Genomic DNA, 6991 nt, shown 5'->3' with positions numbered 1-6991 from the left:
TTTATATCCTTCCATCTCTTCCTTAACCTTACTGTAATCCCCCTCTCTTTATATCCTTCATCTCTTCCTTAACCTTACTGTAATCCCCCTCTCTTTATATCCTTCCATCTCTTCCTTAACCTTACTGTAATCCCCCTCTCTTTATATCCTTCCATCTCTTCCTTAACCTTACTGTAATCCCCCTCTCTTTATATCCTTCCATCTCTTCCTTAACCTTACTGTAATCCCCCTCTCTTTATATCCTTCCATCTCTTCCTTAACCTTACTGTAATCCCCCTCTTTATATCCTTCCATCTCTTCCTTAACCTTACTGTAATCCCCCTCTCTTTATATCCTTCCATCTCTTCCTTAACCTTACTGTAATCCCTCTTCCTTAACTTACTGTAATCCCCTCTTTATCCTTCCATCTCTTCCTTAACCTTACTGTAATCCCCCTCTCTTTATATCCTTCCATCTCTTCCTTAACCTTACTGTAATCCTTTATATCCCATCTCTTCCTATATCCTTTATCCTTTATCTCTTCCTTAACCTTACTGTAATCCCCCTCTCTTTATATCCTTCCATCTCTTCCTTAACCTTACTGTAATCCCCCTCTCTTTATATCCTTCCATCTCTTCCTTAACCTTACTGTAATCCCCCTTCTCTCTTCCTTAACCTTGTAATCCCCTCCATCTCTTCCTTAACCTTACTGTAATCCCCTTTTATATCCTTCCATCTCTTCCTTAACCTTACTGTAATCCCCTCTTTATATCCTTAACTCTTTATATCCTTTAATCTCTTCCTTAACCTTACTGTAATCCCCCTCTCTTTATATCCTTCCATCTCTTCCTTAACCTTACTGTAATCCCCCTCTCTTTATATCCTTCCATCTCTTCCTTAACCTTACTGTAATCCCCCTCTCTTTATATCCTTCCATCTCTTCCTTAACCTTACTGTAATCCCCCTCTCTTTATATCCTTCCATCTCTTCCTTAACCTTACTGTAATCCCCTCTCTTTATATCCTTCCATCTCTTCCTTAACCTTACTGTAATCCCCCTCTCTTTATATCCTTTAATCTCTTCCTTAACCTTACTGTAATCCCCCTCTCTTTATATCCTTCCATCTCTTCCTTAACCTTACTGTAATCCCCCTCTCTTTATATCCTTTAATCTCTTCCTTAACCTTACTGTAATCCCCTCTCTTTATATCCTTCCATCTCTTCCTTAACCTTACTGTAATCCCCCTCTCTTTATATCCTTCCATCTCTTCCTTAACCTTACTGTAATCCCCTCTCTTTATATCCTTCCATCTCTTCCTTAATCCTTCCATCTCTATCCTCCATCTCTTCCTCCATCCCCCTTTTTGTATCCTTCCATCTTCCTTAACCTTATATCCTTCCATCTCTTCCTTAACCTTACTGTAATCCCCTCTCTTTATATCCTTTAATCTCTTCCTTAACCTTACTGTAATCCTTCCATCTCTCCCTCCATCCTTCCATCTCTCCCTCCATCCTTTCCTCCTCCATCTTCCATCTCTTCCTCCACCTTCCATCTGTAATCCCCATCTCTTTCCATATATCCATTTCCATCTCTTCCTCCATCCTTCCATCTGTATCCTTCCATCCTTTCCTCTCCAATCCCTTCCTTCCATCTCTTCATATCCTTCCATCTCTTCCTCCTTATCCCCATCTCTTTATCCATCCTTCCATCTCTTCCTCCATCCTTCCATCCATTCATCCTTTATATCCTTCCATCTCTTCCTCCATCCTTCCATCTCTTCATCCAACCTTCCATCTCTTCCTCCATCCTTCCATCTTTCATCTATCCTTCCATCTCTTCCTCCATCCTTCCATCTCTTCATCCAACCTTCCATCTCCCCTCCATCCTTCCATCTCTACCTCCATCCTTCCATCTCTCCCTCCATCCTTCCATCTCCCCCTCCATCCTTCCATCTCTTCCATCTATTCATCCATCCTTCCATCTCTTCCTCCATCCTTCCATCTCTTCCTCCATCCTTCCATCTCTCCCTCCGTCCTTCCATCTCTTCATCTATCCTTCCATCTCTTCCTCCATCCTTCCATCCATCCTTCCATCTCTTCCATCTCTTCATCCATCCTTCCATCTCTTCCTCCATCCTTCCATCTCTTCATCCAACCTTCCATCTCTTCCTCCATCCTTCCATCTCTTCATCTATCCTTCCATCTCTTCCTCCATCCTTCCATCTCTTCATCCAACCTTCCATCTCTCCCTCCATCCTTCCATCTCTTCATCCATCCTTCCATCTCTTCATCCATCCTTCCATCTCTTCCATCTATTCATCCATCCTTCCATCGCTCCCTCCATCCTTCCATCTCTACCTCCATCCTTCCATCTCTCCCTCCATCCTTCCATCTCTCCCTCCATCCTTCCATCTCTACCTCCATCCTTCCATCTCTCCCTCCATCCTTCCATCTCCCCCTCCATCCTTCCATCTCTTCCATCTATTCATCCATCCTTCCATCTCTTCCTCCATCCTTCCATCTCTTCCTCCATCCTTCCATCTCCCCCTCCACCCTTCTGTCTCTTCATCCATCCTTCCATCTCTTCATCCATCCTTCCATCTCTTCATCCATCCTTCCATCTCTTCCTCCATCCTTCCATCTCTTCCATCTCTTCATCCATCCTTCTGTCTCTTCCATCTCTTCCTCCATCCTTCCATCTCTTCTTCCATCCTTCCATCTCTTCATCCATCCTTCCATCTCTTCCTCCATCCTTCCTTCTCTTCATCCATCCTTCCATCTCTTCATCCATCCTTCCATCTCTTCCTCCATCCTTCCATCTCTCCCTCCATCTCCATCTCTTCCTCCATCTCTTCCATCTCTTCATCCATCCTTCCATCTCTCCCTCCATCCTTCCATCTCTTCATCCATCCTTCCATCTCTTCATCCATCCTTCCATCTCTTCATCCATCCTTCCATCCATCCTTCTGTCTCTTCCATCTCTTCCTCCATCCTTCCATCTCTCCCTCCATCCTTCCATCTCTCCCTCCATCCTTCCATCTCTCCCTCCATCCATCCTTCCATCTCTTCATCCATCCATCCTTCCATCTCTTCATCCATCCTTCCATCCATCCTTCTGTATCTTCCATCTCTTCATCCATCCTTCCATCTCTTCATCCATCCTTCCATCTCTTCATCCATCCTTCCATCTCTCCCTCCATCCTTCCATCTCTCCCCTCCATCCTTCCATCTCTTCATCCATCCTTCCATCTCTTCATCCATCCTTCCATCTCTTCATCCATCCTTCCATCTCTTCCTCCATCCTTCCATCTCTCCCTCCATCCTTCCATCTCTCCCTCCATCCTTCCATCTCTTCATCCATCCTTCCATTTCTCCCTCCATCCTTCCATCTCTCCATCCATCCTTCCATCTCTTCATCCATCCTTCCATTTCTCCTCCATCCTTCCATCTCTTCATCCATCCTTCCATCTCTTCATCCATCCTTCCATCTCTTCATCCATCCTTCCATCTCTCCCTCCATCCTTCCATCTCTCCCTCCATCCTTCCATCTCTCCCTCCATCCTTCCATCTCTTCATCCATCCTTCCATCTCTCCCTCCATCCTTCCATCTCTTCATCCATCCTTCCATCTCTTCATCCATCCTTCCATATCTTCATCCATCCTTCCATCTCTTCCTCCATCCTTCCATCTCTTCCTCCATCCTTCTCTTCCTCCATCCTTCCATCTCTCCCTCCATCTCCATCTCTTCCTCCATCCTTCCATCTCTCCCTCCATCCTTCCATCTCTCCCTCCATCCTTCCATCTCTTGATCCATCCTTCCATCTCTCCCTCCATCCTTCCATCTCTCCCTCCATCCTTCCATCTCTCCCTCCATCCTTCCATCTATCCTTCCATCTCTTCCATCTCTTCATCCATCCTTCTGTCATCTCTTCCTCCATCCTTCCATCTCTTCATCCATCCTTCCATCTCTCCCTCCATCCTTCCATCTCTCCATCCATCCTTCCATCTCTTCATCCATCCTTCCCTCCATCCTTCTGTATCTTCCATCTCTTCATCCATCCTTCCATCTCTTCATCCATCCTTCCATCTCTCCCTCCATCCTTCCATCTCTCCCTCCATCCTTCCATCTCTCCCTCCATCCTTCCATCTCTTCATCCATCCTTCCATCTCTTCATCCATCCTTCCATCTCTCCCTCCATCCTTCCATCTCTCCCTCCATCCTTCCATCTCTCCCTCCATCCTTCCATCTCTTCATCCATCCTTCCATTTCTCCCTCCATCCTTCCATCTCTCCCTCCATCCTTCCATCTCTTCATCCATCCTTCCATCTCTTCATCCATCCTTCCATCTCTTCATCCATCCTTCCATCTCTCCCTCCATCCTTCCATCTCTCCCTCCATCCTTCCATCTCTCCCTCCATCCTTCCATCTCTTCATCCACCCTTCCATCTCTCCCTCCATCCTTCCATCTCTTCATCCATCCTTCCATCTCTTCATCCATCCTTCCATATCTTCATCCATCCTTCCATCTCTTCCTCCATCCTTCCATCTCTTCCTCCATCTTCCATCTCTTCCTCCATCCTTCCATCTCTCCCTCCATCTCCCATCTCTTCCTCCATCCTTCCATCTCTCCCTCCATCCTTCCATCTCTCCCTCCATCCTTCCATCTCTTGATCCATCCTTCCATCTCTCCCTCCATCCTTCCATCTCTCCCTCCATCCTTCCATCTCTCCCTCCATCCTTCCATCTATCCTTCCATCTCTTCCATCTCTTCATCCATCCTTCTGTCTCTTCCATCTCTTCCTCCATCCTTCCATCTCTTCATCTAACCTTCCATCTCTCCCTCCATCCTTCCATCTCTCCCTCCATCCTTCCATCTCTTCATCCATCCTTCTGTCTCTTCCATCTCTTCCTCCATCCTTCCATCTCTTCATCCAACCTTCCATCTCTCCCTCCATCCTTCCATCTCTCCCTCCATCCTTCCATCTCTTCATCCATCCTTCTGTCTCTTCCATCTCTCCCTCCATCCTTCCATCTCTCCCTCCATCCTTCCATCTCTTCATCCAACCTTCCATCTCTCCCTCCATCCTTCCATCTCTTCATCCATCCTTCCATCTCTTCATCTATCCTTCCATCTCTTCCATCTCTTCATCCATCCTCCATCTCTTCCATCTCCCCCTCCATCCTTCCATCTCCCCCTCCATCGATCCTTCCATCTCCCCTCATCCTTCCATCTCCCCCTCCCTCCCTCCATCCTTCCATCTCCCCCTCCATCCTTCCATATCCCCCTCCCTCCATCCTTCCATCTCTCCCATCTCTCTCACATTTTCAATTCAACTCAAATTAGCTTCATTATTATGACGAGACATCGTCTCTAACGCTGCCAAAAACAAACATGTGGGACGATGGTGTTTCCATGCTGACGAGCTTCATAATAATACACAATGACTGATTGTGACTCATAGAACAGAGGAGGACGATGAGCAAATATTATAGTGTCTGTCACTCTCTGGCGCTCTCTTTCTCTCTCTCACCCTCTGGTTAAGTGTGCCTTGAATTCTAAATACATCACACCAACCACACCAACATAACACCTCCTCCTCCATGCTTCACAGTGGGAACCACAGATGCGGAGATCATCTGTTCACCTACTCCACGTCTCACAAAGACACGACGGTTGGAACCAAAAATAGCAAATTTGGACTCATCACACCAAAGGACAGATTTCCACCGGTCTAATGCTCGTGTTTCTTGGCCCAACAAAGTCTCTTCTTATTGGTGTCCTTTAGTAGTGGTTTCTCTGCAGCAATTCAACCATGAAGGCCTGATTAACGCAGTCTCCTCTGAACAGTTGATGTTGAGATGTGTCTGTTACTTGAACTCTGTGAAGCATTTATTTGGGCTGTAATCTGAGGCTGGTAACTCTGATGAACTTCTCCTCTGCTGCAGAGGTAACTCTGGGTTACATAATTTCCCGTGGCAGTCCTCATGAGAGACAGGTAACTCTAATGAACTTCTCCTCTGCAGCAGCAACTCTGTTTTTATTTTTTATTTTACCTTTATTTAACTAGGCAAGTCAGTTAAGAACAAATTCTTATTTTCAATGACGGCCAAGGAACAGTGGGTTAACTGCCTGTTCAGGGGCAGAACGACAGATTTGTAGCTTGTCAGCTCGGGGGTTTGAACTTGCAACCTTGCGGTTACTAGTCCAACGCTCTAACCACTAGGCTACCCTGCCACCTCTACACTCTAACCACTAGGCTACCCTGGTGTTGTCTGATGTATTGTTGTCTGATGTATTGTTGTCTGATGTATTGTTGTCTCTTTGTATTGTTGTCTGATGTATTGTTGTCTGATGTATTGTTGTCTGATGTATTGTTGTCTGATATATTGTTGTCTCTTTGTGGTGTTGTCTGATGTATTGTTGTCTGATGTATTGTTGTCTGATATACTGTTGTCTGATGTATTGTTGTCTCTTTGTGGTGTTGTCTGATGTATTGTTGTCTCTTTGTGGTGTTGTCTGATGTATTGTTGTCTGATGTAGTGTTGTCTGATGTATTGTTGTCTGATGTATTGTTGTCTGATGTATTGTTGTCTCTTTGTGGTGTTGTCTGATGTATTGTTGTCTGATGTATTGTTGTCTGATGTATTGTTGTCTGATGTATTGTTGTCTGATATATTGTTGTCTCTTTGTGGTGTTGTCTGATGTATTGTTGTCTGATGTATTGTTGTCTGATATACTGTTGTCTGATGTATTGTTGTCTGATGTATTGTTGTCTGATGTATTGTTGTCTGATGTATTGTTGTCTCTTTGTGGTGTTGTCTGATGTATTGTTGTCTGATGTATTGTTGTCTGATGTATTGTTGTCTGATGTATTGTTGTCTGATGTAGTGTTGTCTGATGTATTGTTGTCTCTTTGTGGTGTTGTCTGATGTATTGTTGTCTGATGTATTGTTGTCTGATGTATTGTTGTCTGATGTATTGTTGTCTGTGGTATTGTTGTCTGATGTATTG

The 6991-nt window shown here is 45.0% G+C and overlaps 1 long non-coding RNA gene across 14 annotated transcripts; it reads right to left on the bottom strand.

Annotated features, from left to right (window-relative positions):
- Positions 1 to 64: 64 nt before the first annotated feature.
- LOC127918075 (uncharacterized) lies at positions 65 to 1299 on the bottom strand. 14 transcript variants are annotated; one of them, XR_008098748.1, is made up of 6 exons: positions 1209 to 1296; positions 1116 to 1162; positions 1022 to 1068; positions 788 to 975; positions 530 to 623; positions 65 to 261 (listed from the first exon to the last, which is right to left on the bottom strand). It is a non-coding gene; the product is annotated as an uncharacterized LOC127918075 (long non-coding RNA). The 14 variants fall into 14 exon arrangements; XR_008098736.1 differs by lacking the exon at positions 1209 to 1296 and adding exons at positions 307 to 353; positions 420 to 466 and having other exon boundaries at positions 1022 to 1195; XR_008098739.1 differs by having other exon boundaries at positions 1022 to 1162; positions 1209 to 1299.
- Between the last annotated feature and the right edge of the window lie 5692 nt (positions 1300 to 6991).

The sequence above is a fragment of the Oncorhynchus keta genome, unplaced genomic scaffold, assembly GCF_023373465.1.
Source record: "Oncorhynchus keta strain PuntledgeMale-10-30-2019 unplaced genomic scaffold, Oket_V2 Un_contig_1305_pilon_pilon, whole genome shotgun sequence".
NCBI lineage: Eukaryota > Metazoa > Chordata > Actinopteri > Salmoniformes > Salmonidae > Oncorhynchus > Oncorhynchus keta.
Note: the sequence above shows the minus strand (reverse complement) of the source record. Positions and strands in the feature narration are given on the sequence as shown.